At 48.0% G+C, this 18456-nt stretch overlaps 29 non-coding genes across 29 annotated transcripts; all 29 read right to left on the minus strand.

Moving 5' to 3' along the window:
* Positions 1 to 3573: 3573 nt before the first annotated feature.
* Trnat-agu lies at positions 3574 to 3645 on the minus strand. Its single transcript has one exon. It is a non-coding gene; the product is annotated as a tRNA-Thr (tRNA).
* A 338-nt stretch (positions 3646 to 3983) lies between these two features.
* Trnak-cuu lies at positions 3984 to 4056 on the minus strand. The gene has a single exon. It is a non-coding gene; the product is annotated as a tRNA-Lys (tRNA).
* A 453-nt stretch (positions 4057 to 4509) lies between these two features.
* On the minus strand, positions 4510 to 4582 carry Trnar-ucg. The gene has a single exon. It is a non-coding gene; the product is annotated as a tRNA-Arg (tRNA).
* Positions 4583 to 5724: 1142 nt separating this feature from the next.
* Positions 5725 to 5796, minus strand: Trnat-agu. Its single transcript has one exon. It is a non-coding gene; the product is annotated as a tRNA-Thr (tRNA).
* Positions 5797 to 6134: 338 nt separating this feature from the next.
* Trnak-cuu lies at positions 6135 to 6207 on the minus strand. Its single transcript has one exon. It is a non-coding gene; the product is annotated as a tRNA-Lys (tRNA).
* A 453-nt stretch (positions 6208 to 6660) lies between these two features.
* Trnar-ucg lies at positions 6661 to 6733 on the minus strand. The gene has a single exon. It is a non-coding gene; the product is annotated as a tRNA-Arg (tRNA).
* A 494-nt stretch (positions 6734 to 7227) lies between these two features.
* Trnat-agu lies at positions 7228 to 7299 on the minus strand. Its single transcript has one exon. It is a non-coding gene; the product is annotated as a tRNA-Thr (tRNA).
* Positions 7300 to 7637: 338 nt separating this feature from the next.
* Trnak-cuu lies at positions 7638 to 7710 on the minus strand. The gene has a single exon. It is a non-coding gene; the product is annotated as a tRNA-Lys (tRNA).
* A 453-nt stretch (positions 7711 to 8163) lies between these two features.
* Positions 8164 to 8236, minus strand: Trnar-ucg. Its single transcript has one exon. It is a non-coding gene; the product is annotated as a tRNA-Arg (tRNA).
* Positions 8237 to 8733: 497 nt separating this feature from the next.
* Positions 8734 to 8805, minus strand: Trnat-agu. The gene has a single exon. It is a non-coding gene; the product is annotated as a tRNA-Thr (tRNA).
* A 338-nt stretch (positions 8806 to 9143) lies between these two features.
* Positions 9144 to 9216, minus strand: Trnak-cuu. Its single transcript has one exon. It is a non-coding gene; the product is annotated as a tRNA-Lys (tRNA).
* Positions 9217 to 9669: 453 nt separating this feature from the next.
* On the minus strand, positions 9670 to 9742 carry Trnar-ucg. Its single transcript has one exon. It is a non-coding gene; the product is annotated as a tRNA-Arg (tRNA).
* A 497-nt stretch (positions 9743 to 10239) lies between these two features.
* On the minus strand, positions 10240 to 10311 carry Trnat-agu. The gene has a single exon. It is a non-coding gene; the product is annotated as a tRNA-Thr (tRNA).
* Positions 10312 to 10649: 338 nt separating this feature from the next.
* Trnak-cuu lies at positions 10650 to 10722 on the minus strand. The gene has a single exon. It is a non-coding gene; the product is annotated as a tRNA-Lys (tRNA).
* Positions 10723 to 11175: 453 nt separating this feature from the next.
* Trnar-ucg lies at positions 11176 to 11248 on the minus strand. The gene has a single exon. It is a non-coding gene; the product is annotated as a tRNA-Arg (tRNA).
* Positions 11249 to 11745: 497 nt separating this feature from the next.
* Trnat-agu lies at positions 11746 to 11817 on the minus strand. The gene has a single exon. It is a non-coding gene; the product is annotated as a tRNA-Thr (tRNA).
* A 338-nt stretch (positions 11818 to 12155) lies between these two features.
* Trnak-cuu lies at positions 12156 to 12228 on the minus strand. Its single transcript has one exon. It is a non-coding gene; the product is annotated as a tRNA-Lys (tRNA).
* Positions 12229 to 12681: 453 nt separating this feature from the next.
* Trnar-ucg lies at positions 12682 to 12754 on the minus strand. Its single transcript has one exon. It is a non-coding gene; the product is annotated as a tRNA-Arg (tRNA).
* Positions 12755 to 13251: 497 nt separating this feature from the next.
* Positions 13252 to 13323, minus strand: Trnat-agu. The gene has a single exon. It is a non-coding gene; the product is annotated as a tRNA-Thr (tRNA).
* Positions 13324 to 13661: 338 nt separating this feature from the next.
* Positions 13662 to 13734, minus strand: Trnak-cuu. Its single transcript has one exon. It is a non-coding gene; the product is annotated as a tRNA-Lys (tRNA).
* A 453-nt stretch (positions 13735 to 14187) lies between these two features.
* On the minus strand, positions 14188 to 14260 carry Trnar-ucg. The gene has a single exon. It is a non-coding gene; the product is annotated as a tRNA-Arg (tRNA).
* A 494-nt stretch (positions 14261 to 14754) lies between these two features.
* Positions 14755 to 14826, minus strand: Trnat-agu. The gene has a single exon. It is a non-coding gene; the product is annotated as a tRNA-Thr (tRNA).
* Positions 14827 to 15164: 338 nt separating this feature from the next.
* Positions 15165 to 15237, minus strand: Trnak-cuu. The gene has a single exon. It is a non-coding gene; the product is annotated as a tRNA-Lys (tRNA).
* A 453-nt stretch (positions 15238 to 15690) lies between these two features.
* Positions 15691 to 15763, minus strand: Trnar-ucg. Its single transcript has one exon. It is a non-coding gene; the product is annotated as a tRNA-Arg (tRNA).
* Positions 15764 to 16257: 494 nt separating this feature from the next.
* On the minus strand, positions 16258 to 16329 carry Trnat-agu. The gene has a single exon. It is a non-coding gene; the product is annotated as a tRNA-Thr (tRNA).
* A 338-nt stretch (positions 16330 to 16667) lies between these two features.
* On the minus strand, positions 16668 to 16740 carry Trnak-cuu. Its single transcript has one exon. It is a non-coding gene; the product is annotated as a tRNA-Lys (tRNA).
* Positions 16741 to 17193: 453 nt separating this feature from the next.
* Trnar-ucg lies at positions 17194 to 17266 on the minus strand. The gene has a single exon. It is a non-coding gene; the product is annotated as a tRNA-Arg (tRNA).
* Positions 17267 to 17760: 494 nt separating this feature from the next.
* Positions 17761 to 17832, minus strand: Trnat-agu. The gene has a single exon. It is a non-coding gene; the product is annotated as a tRNA-Thr (tRNA).
* A 338-nt stretch (positions 17833 to 18170) lies between these two features.
* Positions 18171 to 18243, minus strand: Trnak-cuu. The gene has a single exon. It is a non-coding gene; the product is annotated as a tRNA-Lys (tRNA).
* Positions 18244 to 18456: the final 213 nt, after the last annotated feature.

Here is an 18456-nt window from a genome sequence, read left to right on the forward strand (position 1 = left end):
GTTACTGCCCAAAGGCTGAAGGAAATCAAACGTCAGATTTACATCAAGTGGATCTTCTGAGTATAATTCTCTATAATAATGATAAAAACCCTGAACAATGTCCTTTTGGTGCACAAGATGATCACCGGTTGGGGTAACTAGTTCGTCAACGAAGGTCCGCACACGATTGGAACGGTGTTTGATGAGATGGTATAAGGAAGTCATTTCGCTATCACTAACCGATTTGGTCTTAGCTTTAATTTTTAGGCCATCTAATTGCCTGTGCTTAATGCTTAACAGCTTCGCTTTGACTCGTTGGATTTGTGCAGCGTAAACATTGGAGTCATGAGATTTGTCATATAATTCTCTTAAAAGGGCATAATAAAATTCTGTTGTCTTCTTGTTATCCGTCGCTTTCTGATAGCAGTAAGAGATCAGGCATTGTCGCAGTTTTCTTTTAGCTGTGTGTGTCCACCACTCTAGTTTAGTTCTGTGCTTGTTAATGGAGCGGAGACAAAAATTCCATGTTGCACAAATGGCATCTTCGAGCTCCAGGTCTTGAAGATGAGAAGTGTTAAGCATCCACTGCCCTTTGAACCTTTTTGTTGGTTGCTTGTCGAGATTTAAGGTGACAGCATAGGCACAATGGTCAGAAAACGGAGCTGGAATAACTTCAGTATCAAGAACTCGGTTGCTGATATGAGACGATATATAGATCCGGTCAAGTCGACTACTTGAAGTAGGGGTAAAAAAAGTAAATTTAACCAGGGTGGGGTGCAGAATTTCCCACGTATCTTTCAACCGAACCTTGGTGACGAGTTCGCGAAGGTCATGACAGTAATTAAACTGTGGCCTCTGATCCTTCTGATGTACCACGCAGTTAAAATCACCACCTAGAACAATGTTAACGGGGTCCTTTCGAAGCAAATAAATGACTTCATCTTTAAAATAGGCACTTCTCGCTGACTTGTAACTGCTGCCGGAGGGTGCGTACACATTTACAACAGTGACATCAAAGATTTTGCAGCTAATACCGCGACCAGATTCAAGTTTTTCGACCTCTGTGACGGGGATACCATTACGGACTAGCACGGCCGTGCCTGTATGAAGTTCGTGAGCTACGTTTTCAATGGATTGGAAACCAGGAATATCAAAACTTTTGACTGCCACCTCCTGTAGCAGAATGATGTCTGCTTCAGATTCGTAAACGAATTGCCGCAGCATTGCTACTTTAAGGTCGGATTGCAGTTTGTTAATATTTATGGTTAACAGTTTATAGGCTTGAGACATGTCTACATTAGGTTGAACTTAGACTTTGAGGACTGTCAGCGTGTCAGACGAACAACATCACAGAAAACATTGAAAAAACCATACGGAACAAAAGAGAAAAACAACTTATAGAGGCCTTCCGTCCTAACGCAACGTCACTATGCCGTAAACAAGTATCCATTAATCGTTACTACTGTGGGGGTGGATCTCGCCGGCACTTGTGGTTTGACGGCCGTCAGGTTCGTCCCGTACTACTTCGTACCCGATATTCTTCTGTTTCAAATCTGATTGCCCCTGTTGCGACTGTTGTGATTGCGATGGATTGCGAGAAGCCGAAAGATTAGGCTGTGGTTTGAGTTTGCGCCGTACCGTCGGTTGAGATGCCGATATCGTTGTCGAGTCATCGGCCTTCTGTGTTGCTGTTTCCGTCCGACCGACAGTCGTGACCTGTTGTTTGGCAACAACTTTCTCCTGTTTGTTTCCACCTGAGGCTTGTTGTCGTGGTTTGTTGTGGAGCCGATGTTTACCCGCCACTTCCTCATGTTGGTCGCGTTGAGGCGGCTGTTGTACATCGCCGGTGACACTCAAAGTTGTTGACAGTTGCTGCTGGTCGGTAGGATCCTCCGTTTCCACATCCGATTTGTTGGTGGCAGGTGGTACTGCAGGATCGATCTGCATACAATCGGCTTCTACTAAATCTCCGTCGGCTGAAGGACGTGGTTTTCTGATTGTGGGAGAGGTGCGAGATAATTCATCTCCTGAATGATCATCGCTTCGCTCCAGTGGCCGTTTTTTATTCTGTACATCCCTGTCAGGGGGAACAGATTCGAGATTCGTCGGGGCTACGATAGGTGGAAAATCAGTGACACTGCAAGGAAAGTCAGATGAACTTTCCTTAGCAACATCATCTACAGGTTGGACAGGTGTACCGTTTGCCATAACGTCACTGAGTGTCAATTTACGTCGCTGCATGAGGTTCGTTTTTAAGACAAACACACGGCGGGGACAATCCTGCCGAAAATGACCTGACTCATTACAGACGTGACATGTAGGGATTTGTCCAGTATAAACAATATGAGCCTTGTGACCTTCAACGGAGATATGTGACGGGATATTAGTCTTAACTTCCATTTCAACCGACCTTATTCCATTAAAGCACTGGAGTTTATAATGCGGCGACCAGCGTTCATTAATGATTTCTTTTACATCCCCATATTGAGACAGAGCAACCTTAATTTTTTCGTTTTCTAGTTCAATTGGTAAATTAAGAACTCGAACAGTCCGATATGTAGTATCAGCCCTTTTGATAGAAACCATACTACTAGTGCCGTCCCTATGGATAAACTCGACTTGGTTGCCAAACTTATCGCGAATTTTATCAACCATTAACGGATTAAAGAACTTAACAAACACACAGTAGTTGTCGGAATCAAGCTGGGTAGTATGGACAGAATCCGGGTTAATGCCAATTACCTCTGTGAGCCATTCGTGAACCTCGAGAGCAGACGGTTGAACCCGGCGAGTTTCCTTTTCAAACGAAAAAACCAGGGTGTTCTTCCTGATGGAGGAAGCCATGTCGTGCAGCACCGGTCGGATTACGGTCAAAACCGAAAATCCCTAGAGCGACGAATATCCGAAGACGTAACCAGTACACAAAACTGGTGTAGAACAGATCTCAATTTAAACACAGAACAGAAAGCAGTACACACGAAACGATAAGTACTAGCGTAAGCGCTGTTTACACGGAGCGGCGGCAAGTACGTCCGTACGCGACGGCAGCTAGAGCCACACTCGGCCACACGGTCACTGTAATCCATTAGGCCACACGGTCACTGGCCGCCAAGTATTCCTTACATTCGTGTCATCTCGAAACGCTCATACCGCTGAGGAATTGTGTTTTCGTTCTACACAGCCGCTGCCTCTTGCTGCTTCCCACCCATTCGTTACATTCAAGCCTTTACGAGACCGACCAAGTAGAGATTGGGAACCAAGACCACACACTTTGTGCATTCGAAATCGAAGGCAGGGCGTCCCTCGCCGCATTTGCTACGATGGCGATTTCCTACTTCTGCAGAAGCGGCGGCGTCGACGACGACGACGCTCGCGAGAGGCTCTGTGATATTTGAAAAACACATGTAAAAAATATAATTCAGACTGCCGCCTCCCACCCTACGCTGTACCGCTTTGCAAAATGCTTTATCTGCGACATTCGCCTCAATCACATCTGAGAGTAATTCTAAATAAAACACCTGTTGCTAATTGTTCGTCGTTCCAGATACTGCTTGCTATACGGCCACGACGCGCAACTGATTTCGAAAATTCGTTTGCCTCCTGTGAGGATCGAACTCACGACCCCTGGTTTACTAGACCAGTGCTCTGCCACTGAGCTAAAGAGGCGCGGCCTAGCGGTAGTTTTGCGTACTTCGTGCTTACGCTCGTCTGGATCATCAGGCTTAAGCTGACAACACTTCATATTACCGACTAATATTTGCAGCTATGGCGCACCATTACTGCTTGGCTACACATCTCACACGTAACCGATGTGCTCTCCAACCAACACCACTTACATTTCAGAACATGTCTTTGACACATGTCTACGAAATCACCTTCACCTTCAGATACACTTTCCTTGCGACTGATGGAGACGTAGGCAAAGTTTTAAGTTGCTATTTCCATTACGTCACATTGATCAGAAAAACGGTAATTTACATCTGCAGCGGAACAAAATTACGTTCCGCCCAGCGTGGGGCTCGAACCCACGACCCTGGGATTAAGAGTCTCATGCTCTACCGACTGAGCTAGCCGGGCTGCGTCGGTGACTACGTGTCGGGTCGCACGACACACAGTTCTCGTTTGGGTGGGGTGGTCCCATACAGAATCTCTCCATGCTGCCTAATGTTTTCCTAGCGTCACACACGTCACGTACTTCAGTTTTATTTCATAATCATTTCTGAGAGGTACAGGAACTGCATAAAAAACCTGCAGCGCTAGTGGTGTCAAAATTAACACACATATTTGATTTGACTCAGAAGCCGAACGGGTTACTTTCCGACGCTGTCTTAGATGCGCAAATGCCAGCCAAAACTCGCGGTGACGGCACTCAGCCGACCATTTCGCTAGATAACACCGTTCTGGCTGTGTGTGTATCACGCTCAAGTGCATCTCCAAGCAGGAAGTGGACAACAGCAACATTCAGACGATTTCGTACTGCTCAATAGCTACACTAAAACGGTGTGTTTCTTTTGCAGAATTGGAAAAACACGACCGTGACAGGATTCGAACCTGCAATCTTCGGATCCGAAGTCCGACGCCTTATCCATTAGGCCACACGGTCACTGGCCGCCAAGTATTCCTTACATTCGTGTCATCTCGAAACGCTCATACCGCTGAGGAATTGTGTTTTCGTTCTACACAGCCGCTGCCTCTTGCTGCTTCCCACCCATTCGTTACATTCAAGCCTTTACGAGACCGACCAAGTAGAGATTGGGAACCAAGACCACACACTTTGTGCATTCGAAATCGAAGGCAGGGCGTCCCTCGCCGCATTTGCTACGATGGCGATTTCCTACTTCTGCAGAAGCGGCGGCGTCGACGACGACGACGCTCGCGAGAGGCTCTGTGATATTTGAAAAACACATGTAAAAAATATAATTCAGACTGCCGCCTCCCACCCTACGCTGTACCGCTTTTTTTTTTTTTTTTTTTTTTTTTTACTTTATTGTTATTTTAAAACCTGTAATTCAGGTAGGCTGGCAGCGGCATACTACGCCGCTCTTCAGCCATAGCGTTTTACAAGAGTATAAAACATGGTGAATGACAATGAACAAAGTGACGGGCAAAAGAGAGAGGTCACAGAGACATAAAAAACACGGAGTCGTTCACATGTGACGATAACAACACTGAAAACACGTTGGCACGGCGCACAAAACACTGGTGAGTCCGACGGCACAAGTGAACGTAGGAGTGGGACGGCAGACACCAAAAACACTATATGACGTCACACACACGAAGCACAAGAGGCGACGATCTCCGGCGCGCAAATGTTCACTATACGTGTGCGAGTCCGGGGACCTGCCAAGAGACGAGGAGGAGGAAGGGGAGTGGGAGAGCGAGAGGGGAGAGCAGAGATGCCACGGGCAGGGGAGATAGGGGGGAGGGAGGAAGGGGGAGAGGAAGCCCGGGGGAAGAGGGGGAACGGAGGGGACAGGGAGACGGAAAAAGAAGGGAAGAGAAGAGAAGGGAGGGAGGGTGCCGAAAGGAAAGGACACGGGAAGTGGGGGGTGGGGCAGGGTCAAAGTTGAGAGGAGGGGTAGATGGAGGGGACGCTGTACCGCTTTGCAAAATGCTTTATCTGCGACATTCGCCTCAATCACATCTGAGAGTAATTCTAAATAAAACACCTGTTGCTAATTGTTCGTCGTTCCAGATACTGCTTGCTATACGGCCACGACGCGCAACTGATTTCGAAAATTCGTTTGCCTCCTGTGAGGATCGAACTCACGACCCCTGGTTTACTAGACCAGTGCTCTGCCACTGAGCTAAAGAGGCGCGGCCTAGCGGTAGTTTTGCGTACTTCGTGCTTACGCTCGTCTGGATCATCAGGCTTAAGCTGACAACACTTCATATTACCGACTAATATTTGCAGCTATGGCGCACCATTACTGCTTGGCTACACATCTCACACGTAACCGATGTGCTCTCCAACCAACACCACTTACATTTCAGAACATGTCTTTGACACATGTCTACGAAATCACCTTCACCTTCAGATACACTTTCCTTGCGACTGATGGAGACGTAGGCAAAGTTTTAAGTTGCTATTTCCATTACGTCACATTGATCAGAAAAACGGTAATTTACATCTGCAGCGGAACAAAATTACGTTCCGCCCAGCGTGGGGCTCGAACCCACGACCCTGGGATTAAGAGTCTCATGCTCTACCGACTGAGCTAGCCGGGCTGCGTCGGTGACTACGTGTCGGGTCGCACGACACACAGTTCTCGTTTGGGTGGGGTGGTCCCATACAGAATCTCTCCATGCTGCCTAATGTTTTCCTAGCGTCACACACGTCACGTACTTCAGTTTTATTTCATAATCATTTCTGAGAGGTACAGGAACTGCATAAAAAACCTGCAGCGCTAGTGGTGTCAAAATTAACACACATATTTGATTTGACTCAGAAGCCGAACGGGTTACTTTCCGACGCTGTCTTAGATGCGCAAATGCCAGCCAAAACTCGCGGTGACGGCACTCAGCCGACCATTTCGCTAGATAACACCGTTCTGGCTGTGTGTGTATCACGCTCAAGTGCATCTCCAAGCAGGAAGTGGACAACAGCAACATTCAGACGATTTCGTACTGCTCAATAGCTACACTAAAACGGTGTGTTTCTTTTGCAGAATTGGAAAAACACGACCGTGACAGGATTCGAACCTGCAATCTTCGGATCCGAAGTCCGACGCCTTATCCATTAGGCCACACGGTCACTGGCCGCCAAGTATTCCTTACATTCGTGTCATCTCGAAACGCTCATACCGCTGAGGAATTGTGTTTTCGTTCTACACAGCCGCTGCCTCTTGCTGCTTCCCACCCATTCGTTACATTCAAGCCTTTACGAGACCGACCAAGTAGAGATTGGGAACCAAGACCACACACTTTGTGCATTCGAAATCGAAGGCAGGGCGTCCCTCGCCGCATTTGCTACGATGGCGATTTCCTACTTCTGCAGAAGCGGCGGCGTCGACGACGACGACGCTCGCGAGAGGCTCTGTGATATTTGAAAAACACATGTAAAAAATATAATTCAGACTGCCGCCTCCCACCCTACGCTGTACCGCTTTGGAAAATGCTTTATCTGCGACATTCGCCTCAATCACATCTGAGAGTAATTCTAAATAAAACACCTGTTGCTAATTGTTCGTCGTTCCAGATACTGCTTGCTATACGGCCACGACGCGCAACTGATTTCGAAAATTCGTTTGCCTCCTGTGAGGATCGAACTCACGACCCCTGGTTTACTAGACCAGTGCTCTGCCACTGAGCTAAAGAGGCGCGGCCTAGCGGTAGTTTTGCGTACTTCGTGCTTACGCTCGTCTGGATCATCAGGCTTAAGCTGACAACACTTCATATTACCGACTAATATTTGCAGCTATGGCGCACCATTACTGCTTGGCTACACATCTCACACGTAACCGATGTGCTCTCCAACCAACACCACTTACATTTCAGAACATGTCTTTGACACATGTCTACGAAATCACCTTCACCTTCAGATACACTTTCCTTGCGACTGATGGAGACGTAGGCAAAGTTTTAAGTTGCTATTTCCATTACGTCACATTGATCAGAAAAACGGTAATTTACATCTGCAGCGGAACAAAATTACGTTCCGCCCAGCGTGGGGCTCGAACCCACGACCCTGAGATTAAGAGTCTCATGCTCTACCGACTGAGCTAGCCGGGCTGCGTCGGTGACTACGTGTCGGGTCGCACGACACACAGTTCTCGTTTGGGTGGGGTGGTCCCATACAGAATCTCTCCATGCTGCCTAATGTTTTCCTAGCGTCACACACGTCATGTACTTCAGTTTTATTTCATAATCATTTCTGAGAGGTACAGGAACTGCATAAAAAACCTGCAGCGCTAGTGGTGTCAAAATTAACACACATATTTGATTTGACTCAGAAGCCGAACGGGTTACTTTCCGACGCTGTCTTAGATGCGCAAATGCCAGCCAAAACTCGCGGTGACGGCACTCAGCCGACCATTTCGCTAGATAACACCGTTCTGGCTGTGTGTGTATCACGCTCAAGTGCATCTCCAAGCAGGAAGTGGACAACAGCAACATTCAGACGATTTCGTACTGCTCAATAGCTACACTAAAACGGTGTGTTTCTTTTGCAGAATTGGAAAAACACGACCGTGACAGGATTCGAACCTGCAATCTTCGGATCCGAAGTCCGACGCCTTATCCATTAGGCCACACGGTCACTGGCCGCCAAGTATTCCTTACATTCGTGTCATCTCGAAACGCTCATACCGCTGAGGAATTGTGTTTTCGTTCTACACAGCCGCTGCCTCTTGCTGCTTCCCACCCATTCGTTACATTCAAGCCTTTACGAGACCGACCAAGTAGAGATTGGGAACCAAGACCACACACTTTGTGCATTCGAAATCGAAGGCAGGGCGTCCCTCGCCGCATTTGCTACGATGGCGATTTCCTACTTCTGCAGAAGCGGCGGCGTCGACGACGACGACGACGCTCGCGAGAGGCTCTGTGATATTTGAAAAACACATGTAAAAAATATAATTCAGACTGCCGCCTCCCACCCTACGCTGTACCGCTTTGCAAAATGCTTTATCTGCGACATTCGCCTCAATCACATCTGAGAGTAATTCTAAATAAAACACCTGTTGCTAATTGTTCGTCGTTCCAGATACTGCTTGCTATACGGCCACGACGCGCAACTGATTTCGAAAATTCGTTTGCCTCCTGTGAGGATCGAACTCACGACCCCTGGTTTACTAGACCAGTGCTCTGCCACTGAGCTAAAGAGGCGCGGCCTAGCGGTAGTTTTGCGTACTTCGTGCTTACGCTCGTCTGGATCATCAGGCTTAAGCTGACAACACTTCATATTACCGACTAATATTTGCAGCTATGGCGCACCATTACTGCTTGGCTACACATCTCACACGTAACCGATGTGCTCTCCAACCAACACCACTTACATTTCAGAACATGTCTTTGACACATGTCTACGAAATCACCTTCACCTTCAGATACACTTTCCTTGCGACTGATGGAGACGTAGGCAAAGTTTTAAGTTGCTATTTCCATTACGTCACATTGATCAGAAAAACGGTAATTTACATCTGCAGCGGAACAAAATTACGTTCCGCCCAGCGTGGGGCTCGAACCAACGACCCTGAGATTAAGAGTCTCATGCTCTACCGACTGAGCTAGCCGGGCTGCGTCGGTGACTACGTGTCGGGTCGCACGACACACAGTTCTCGTTTGGGTGGGGTGGTCCCATACAGAATCTCTCCATGCTGCCTAATGTTTTCCTAGCGTCACACACGTCACGTACTTCAGTTTTATTTCATAATCATTTCTGAGAGGTACAGGAACTGCATAAAAAACCTGCAGCGCTAGTGGTGTCAAAATTAACACACATATTTGATTTGACTCAGAAGCCGAACGGGTTACTTTCCGACGCTGTCTTAGATGCGCAAATGCCAGCCAAAACTCGCGGTGACGGCACTCAGCCGACCATTTCGCTAGATAACACCGTTCTGGCTGTGTGTGTATCACGCTCAAGTGCATCTCCAAGCAGGAAGTGGACAACAGCAACATTCAGACGATTTCGTACTGCTCAATAGCTACACTAAAACGGTGTGTTTCTTTTGCAGAATTGGAAAAACACGACCGTGACAGGATTCGAACCTGCAATCTTCGGATCCGAAGTCCGACGCCTTATCCATTAGGCCACACGGTCACTGGCCGCCAAGTATTCCTTACATTCGTGTCATCTCGAAACGCTCATACCGCTGAGGAATTGTGTTTTCGTTCTACACAGCCGCTGCCTCTTGCTGCTTCCCACCCATTCGTTACATTCAAGCCTTTACGAGACCGACCAAGTAGAGATTGGGAACCAAGACCACACACTTTGTGCATTCGAAATCGAAGGCAGGGCGTCCCTCGCCGCATTTGCTACGATGGCGATTTCCTACTTCTGCAGAAGCGGCGGCGTCGACGACGACGACGACGCTCGCGAGAGGCTCTGTGATATTTGAAAAACACATGTAAAAAATATAATTCAGACTGCCGCCTCCCACCCTACGCTGTACCGCTTTGCAAAATGCTTTATCTGCGACATTCGCCTCAATCACATCTGAGAGTAATTCTAAATAAAACACCTGTTGCTAATTGTTCGTCGTTCCAGATACTGCTTGCTATACGGCCACGACGCGCAACTGATTTCGAAAATTCGTTTGCCTCCTGTGAGGATCGAACTCACGACCCCTGGTTTACTAGACCAGTGCTCTGCCACTGAGCTAAAGAGGCGCGGCCTAGCGGTAGTTTTGCGTACTTCGTGCTTACGCTCGTCTGGATCATCAGGCTTAAGCTGACAACACTTCATATTACCGACTAATATTTGCAGCTATGGCGCACCATTACTGCTTGGCTACACATCTCACACGTAACCGATGTGCTCTCCAACCAACACCACTTACATTTCAGAACATGTCTTTGACACATGTCTACGAAATCACCTTCACCTTCAGATACACTTTCCTTGCGACTGATGGAGACGTAGGCAAAGTTTTAAGTTGCTATTTCCATTACGTCACATTGATCAGAAAATCGGTAATTTACATCTGCAGCGGAACAAAATTACGTTCCGCCCAGCGTGGGGCTCGAACCCACGACCCTGAGATTAAGAGTCTCATGCTCTACCGACTGAGCTAGCCGGGCTGCGTCGGTGACTACGTGTCGGGTCGCACGACACACAGTTCTCGTTTGGGTGGGGTGGTCCCATACAGAATCTCTCCATGCTGCCTAATGTTTTCCTAGCGTCACACACGTCACGTACTTCAGTTTTATTTCATAATCATTTCTGAGAGGTACAGGAACTGCATAAAAAACCTGCAGCGCTAGTGGTGTCAAAATTAACACACATATTTGATTTGACTCAGAAGCCGAACGGGTTACTTTCCGACGCTGTCTTAGATGCGCAAATGCCAGCCAAAACTCGCGGTGACGGCACTCAGCCGACCATTTCGCTAGATAACACCGTTCTGGCTGTGTGTGTATCACGCTCAAGTGCATCTCCAAGCAGGAAGTGGACAACAGCAACATTCAGACGATTTAGTACTGCTCAATAGCTACACTAAAACGGTGTGTTTCTTTTGCAGAATTGGAAAAACACGACCGTGACAGGATTCGAACCTGCAATCTTCGGATCCGAAGTCCGACGCCTTATCCATTAGGCCACACGGTCACTGGCCGCCAAGTATTCCTTACATTCGTGTCATCTCGAAACGCTCATACCGCTGAGGAATTGTGTTTTCGTTCTACACAGCCGCTGCCTCTTGCTGCTTCCCACCCATTCGTTACATTCAAGCCTTTACGAGACCGACCAAGTAGAGATTGGGAACCAAGACCACACACTTTGTGCATTCGAAATCGAAGGCAGGGCGTCCCTCGCCGCATTTGCTACGATGGCGATTTCCTACTTCTGCAGAAGCGGCGGCGTCGACGACGACGACGACGCTCGCGAGAGGCTCTGTGATATTTGAAAAACACATGTAAAAAATATAATTCAGACTGCCGCCTCCCACCCTACGCTGTACCGCTTTGCAAAATGCTTTATCTGCGACATTCGCCTCAATCACATCTGAGAGTAATTCTAAATAAAACACCTGTTGCTAATTGTTCGTCGTTCCAGATACTGCTTGCTATACGGCCACGACGCGCAACTGATTTCGAAAATTCGTTTGCCTCCTGTGAGGATCGAACTCACGACCCCTGGTTTACTAGACCAGTGCTCTGCCACTGAGCTAAAGAGGCGCGGCCTAGCGGTAGTTTTGCGTACTTCGTGCTTACGCTCGTCTGGATCATCAGGCTTAAGCTGACAACACTTCATATTACCGACTAATATTTGCAGCTATGGCGCACCATTACTGCTTGGCTACACATCTCACACGTAACCGATGTGCTCTCCAACCAACACCACTTACATTTCAGAACATGTCTTTGACACATGTCTACGAAATCACCTTCACCTTCAGATACACTTTCCTTGCGACTGATGGAGACGTAGGCAAAGTTTTAAGTTGCTATTTCCATTACGTCACATTGATCAGAAAAACGGTAATTTACATCTGCAGCGGAACAAAATTACGTTCCGCCCAGCGTGGGGCTCGAACCCACGACCCTGAGATTAAGAGTCTCATGCTCTACCGACTGAGCTAGCCGGGCTGCGTCGGTGACTACGTGTCGGGTCGCACGACACACAGTTCTCGTTTGGGTGGGGTGGTCCCATACAGAATCTCTCCATGCTGCCTAATGTTTTCCTAGCGTCACACACGTCACGTACTTCAGTTTTATTTCATAATCATTTCTGAGAGGTACAGGAACTGCATAAAAAACCTGCAGCGCTAGTGGTGTCAAAATTAACACACATATTTGATTTGACTCAGAAGCCGAACGGGTTACTTTCCGACGCTGTCTTAGATGCGCAAATGCCAGCCAAAACTCGCGGTGACGGCACTCAGCCGACCATTTCGCTAGATAACACCGTTCTGGCTGTGTGTGTATCACGCTCAAGTGCATCTCCAAGCAGGAAGTGGACAACAGCAACATTCAGACGATTTCGTACTGCTCAATAGCTACACTAAAACGGTGTGTTTCTTTTGCAGAATTGGAAAAACACGACCGTGACAGGATTCGAACCTGCAATCTTCGGATCCGAAGTCCGACGCCTTATCCATTAGGCCACACGGTCACTGGCCGCCAAGTATTCCTTACATTCGTGTCATCTCGAAACGCTCATACCGCTGAGGAATTGTGTTTTCGTTCTACACAGCCGCTGCCTCTTGCTGCTTCCCACCCATTCGTTACATTCAAGCCTTTACGAGACCGACCAAGTAGAGATTGGGAACCAAGACCACACACTTTGTGCATTCGAAATCGAAGGCAGGGCGTCCCTCGCCGCATTTGCTACGATGGCGATTTCCTACTTCTGCAGAAGCGGCGGCGTCGACGACGACGACGACGCTCGCGAGAGGCTCTGTGATATTTGAAAAACACATGTAAAAAATATAATTCAGACTGCCGCCTCCCACCCTACGCTGTACCGCTTTGCAAAATGCTTTATCTGCGACATTCGCCTCAATCACATCTGAGAGTAATTCTAAATAAAACACCTGTTGCTAATTGTTCGTCGTTCCAGATACTGCTTGCTATACGGCCACGACGCGCAACTGATTTCGAAAATTCGTTTGCCTCCTGTGAGGATCGAACTCACGACCCCTGGTTTACTAGACCAGTGCTCTGCCACTGAGCTAAAGAGGCGCGGCCTAGCGGTAGTTTTGCGTACTTCGTGCTTACGCTCGTCTGGATCATCAGGCTTAAGCTGACAACACTTCATATTACCGACTAATATTTGCAGCTATGGCGCACCATTACTGCTTGGCTACACATCTCACACGTAACCGATGTGCTCTCCAACCAACACCACTTACATTTCAGAACATGTCTTTGACACATGTCTACGAAATCACCTTCACCTTCAGATACACTTTCCTTGCGACTGATGGAGACGTAGGCAAAGTTTTAAGTTGCTATTTCCATTACGTCACATTGATCAGAAAAACGGTAATTTACATCTGCAGCGGAACAAAATTACGTTCCGCCCAGCGTGGGGCTCGAACCAACGACCCTGAGATTAAGAGTCTCATGCTCTACCGACTGAGCTAGCCGGGCTGCGTCGGTGACTACGTGTCGGGTCGCACGACACACAGTTCTCGTTTGGGTGGGGTGGTCCCATACAGAATCTCTCCATGCTGCCTAATGTTTTCCTAGCGTCACACACGTCACGTACTTCAGTTTTATTTCATAATCATTTCTGAGAGGTACAGGAACTGCATAAAAAACCTGCAGCGCTAGTGGTGTCAAAATTAACACACATATTTGATTTGACTCAGAAGCCGAACGGGTTACTTTCCGACGCTGTCTTAGATGCGCAAATGCCAGCCAAAACTCGCGGTGACGGCACTCAGCCGACCATTTCGCTAGATAACACCGTTCTGGCTGTGTGTGTATCACGCTCAAGTGCATCTCCAAGCAGGAAGTGGACAACAGCAACATTCAGACGATTTCGTACTGCTCAATAGCTACACTAAAACGGTGTGTTTCTTTTGCAGAATTGGAAAAACACGACCGTGACAGGATTCGAACCTGCAATCTTCGGATCCGAAGTCCGACGCCTTATCCATTAGGCCACACGGTCACTGGCCGCCAAGTATTCCTTACATTCGTGTCATCTCGAAACGCTCATACCGCTGAGGAATTGTGTTTTCGTTCTACACAGCCGCTGCCTCTTGCTGCTTCCCACCCATTCGTTACATTCAAGCCTTTACGAGACCGACCAAGTAGAGATTGGGAACCAAGACCACACACTTTGTGCATTCGAAATCGAAGGCAGGGCGTCCCTCGCCGCATTTGCTACGATGGCGATTTCCTACTTCTGCAGAAGCGGCGGCGTCGACGACGACGACGCTCGCGAGAGGCTCTGTGATATTTGAAAAACACATGTAAAAAATATAATTCAGACTGCCGCCTCCCACCCTACGCTGTACCGCTTTGGAAAATGCTTTATCTGCGACATTCGCCTCAATCACATCTGAGAGTAATTCTAAATAAAACACCTGTTGCTAATTGTTCGTCGTTCCAGATACTGCTTGCTATACGGCCACGACGCGCAACTGATTTCGAAAATTCGTTTGCCTCCTGTGAGGATCGAACTCACGACCCCTGGTTTACTAGACCAGTGCTCTGCCACTGAGCTAAAGAGGCGCGGCCTAGCGGTAGTTTTGCGTACTTCGTGCTTACGCTCGTCTGGATCATCAGGCTTAAGCTGACAACACTTCATATTACCGACTAATATTTGCAGCTATGGCGCACCATTACTGCTTGGCTACACATCTCACACGTAACCGATGTGCTCTCCAACCAACACCACTTACATTTCAGAACATGTCTTTGACACATGTCTACGAAATCACCTTCACCTTCAGATACACTTTCCTTGCGACTGATGGAGACGTAGGCAAAGTTTTAAGTTGCTATTTCCATTACGTCACATTGATCAGAAAAACGGTAATTTACATCTGCAGCGGAACAAAATTACGTTCCGCCCAGCGTGGGGCTCGAACCCACGACCCTGAGATTAAGAGTCTCATGCTCTACCGACTGAGCTAGCCGGGCTGCGTCGGTGACTACGTGTCGGGTCGCACGACACACAGTTCTCGTTTGGGTGGGGTGGTCCCATACAGAATCTCTCCATGCTGCCTAATGTTTTCCTAGCGTCACACACGTCACGTACTTCAGTTTTATTTCATAATCATTTCTGAGAGGTACAGGAACTGCATAAAAAACCTGCAGCGCTAGTGGTGTCAAAATTAACACACATATTTGATTTGACTCAGAAGCCGAACGGGTTACTTTCCGACGCTGTCTTAGATGCGCAAATGCCAGCCAAAACTCGCGGTGACGGCACTCAGCCGACCATTTCGCTAGATAACACCGTTCTGGCTGTGTGTGTATCACGCTCAAGTGCATCTCCAAGCAGGAAGTGGACAACAGCAACATTCAGACGATTTCGTACTGCTCAATAGCTACACTAAAACGGTGTGTTTCTTTTGCAGAATTGGAAAAACACGACCGTGACAGGATTCGAACCTGCAATCTTCGGATCCGAAGTCCGACGCCTTATCCATTAGGCCACACGGTCACTGGCCGCCAAGTATTCCTTACATTCGTGTCATCTCGAAACGCTCATACCGCTGAGGAATTGTGTTTTCGTTCTACACAGCCGCTGCCTCTTGCTGCTTCCCACCCATTCGTTACATTCAAGCCTTTACGAGACCGACCAAGTAGAGATTGGGAACCAAGACCACACACTTTGTGCATTCGAAATCGAAGGCAGGGCGTCCCTCGCCGCATTTGCTACGATGGCGATTTCCTACTTCTGCAGAAGCGGCGGCGTCGACGACGACGACGCTCGCGAGAGGCTCTGTGATATTTGAAAAACACATGTAAAAAATATAATTCAGACTGCCGCCTCCCACCCTACGCTGTACCGCTTTGGAAAATGCTTTATCTGCGACATTCGCCTCAATCACATCTGAGAGTAATTCTAAATAAAACACCTGTTGCTAATTGTTCGTCGTTCCAGATACTGCTTGCTATACGGCCACGACGCGCAACTGATTTCGAAAATTCGTTTGCCTCCTGTGAGGATCGAACTCACGACCCCTGGTTTACTAGACCAGTGCTCTGCCACTGAGCTAAAGAGGCGCGGCCTAGCGGTAGTTTTGCGTACTTCGTGCTTACGCTCGTCTGGATCATCAGGCTTAAGCTGACAACACTTCATATTACCGACTAATATTTGCAGCTATGGCGCACCATTACTGCTTGGCTACACATCTCACACGTAACCGATGTGCTCTCCAACCAACACCACTTACATTTCAGAACATGTCTTTGACACATGTCTACGAAATCACCTTCACCTTCAGATACACTTTCCTTGCGACTGATGGAGACGTAGGCAAAGTTTTAAGTTGCTATTTCCATTACGTCACATTGATCAGAAAAACGGTAATTTACATCTGCAGCGGAACAAAATTACGTTCCGCCCAGCGTGGGGCTCGAACCCACGACCCTGAGATTAAGAGTCTCATGCTCTACCGACTGAGCTAGCCGGGCTGCGTCGGTGACTACGTGTCGGGTCGCACGACACACAGTTCTCGTTTGGGTGGGGTGGTCCCATACAGAATCTCTCCATGCTGCCTAATGTTTTCCTAGCGTCACACACGTCACGTACTTCAGTTTTATTTCATAATCATTTCTGAGAGGTACAGGAACTGCATAAAAAACCTGCAGCGCTAGTGGTGTCAAAATTAACACACATATTTGATTTGACTCAGAAGCCGAACGGGTTACTTTCCGACGCTGTCTTAGATGCGCAAATGCCAGCCAAAACTCGCGGTGACGGCACTCAGCCGACCATTTCGCTAGATAACACCGTTCTGGCTGTGTGTGTATCACGCTCAAGTGCATCTCCAAGCAGGAAGTGGACAACAGCAACATTCAGACGATTTCGTACTGCTCAATAGCTACACTAAAACGGTGTGTTTCTTTTGCAGAATTGGAAAAACACGACCGTGACAGGATTCGAACCTGCAATCTTCGGATCCGAAGTCCGACGCCTTATCCATTAGGCCACACGGTCACTGGCCGCCAAGTATTCCTTACATTCGTGTCATCTCGAAACGCTCATACCGCTGAGGAATTGTGTTTTCGTTCTACACAGCCGCTGCCTCTTGCTGCTTCCCACCCATTCGTTACATTCAAGCCTTTACGAGACCGACCAAGTAGAGATTGGGAACCAAGACCACACACTTTGTGCATTCGAAATCGAAGGCAGGGCGTCCCTCGCCGCATTTGCTACGATGGCGATTTCCTACTTCTGCAGAAGCGGCGGCGTCGACGACGACGACGCTCGCGAGAGGCTCTGTGATATTTGAAAAACACATGTAAAAAATATAATTCAGACTGCCGCCTCCCACCCTACGCTGTACCGCTTTGGAAAATGCTTTATCTGCGACATTCGCCTCAATCACATCTGAGAGTAATTCTAAATAAAACACCTGTTGCTAATTGTTCGTCGTTCCAGATACTGCTTGCTATACGGCCACGACGCGCAACTGATTTCGAAAATTCGTTTGCCTCCTGTGAGGATCGAACTCACGACCCCTGGTTTACTAGACCAGTGCTCTGCCACTGAGCTAAAGAGGCGCGGCCTAGCGGTAGTTTTGCGTACTTCGTGCTTACGCTCGTCTGGATCATCAGGCTTAAGCTGACAACACTTCATATTACCGACTAATATTTGCAGCTATGGCGCACCATTACTGCTTGGCTACACATCTCACACGTAACCGATGTGCTCTCCAACCAACACCACTTACATTTCAGAACATGTCTTTGACACATGTCTACGAAATCACCTTCACCTTCAGATACACTTTCCTTGCGACTGATGGAGACGTAGGCAAAGTTTTAAGTTGCTATTTCCATTACGTCACATTGATCAGAAAAACGGTAATTTACATCTGCAGCGGAACAAAATTACGTTCCGCCCAGCGTGGGGCTCGAACCCACGACCCTGAGATTAAGAGTCTCATGCTCTACCGACTGAGCTAGCCGGGCTGCGTCGGTGACTACGTGTCGGGTCGCACGACACACAGTTCTCGTTTGGGTGGGGTGGTCCCATACAGAATCTCTCCATGCTGCCTAATGTTTTCCTAGCGTCACACACGTCACGTACTTCAGTTTTATTTCATAATCATTTCTGAGAGGTACAGGAACTGCATAAAAAACCTGCAGCGCTAGTGGTGTCAAAATTAACACACATATTTGATT

The sequence above is a fragment of the Schistocerca americana genome, unplaced genomic scaffold, assembly GCF_021461395.2.
Source record: "Schistocerca americana isolate TAMUIC-IGC-003095 unplaced genomic scaffold, iqSchAmer2.1 HiC_scaffold_165, whole genome shotgun sequence".
In the NCBI taxonomy this organism is placed as follows: domain Eukaryota; kingdom Metazoa; phylum Arthropoda; class Insecta; order Orthoptera; family Acrididae; genus Schistocerca; species Schistocerca americana.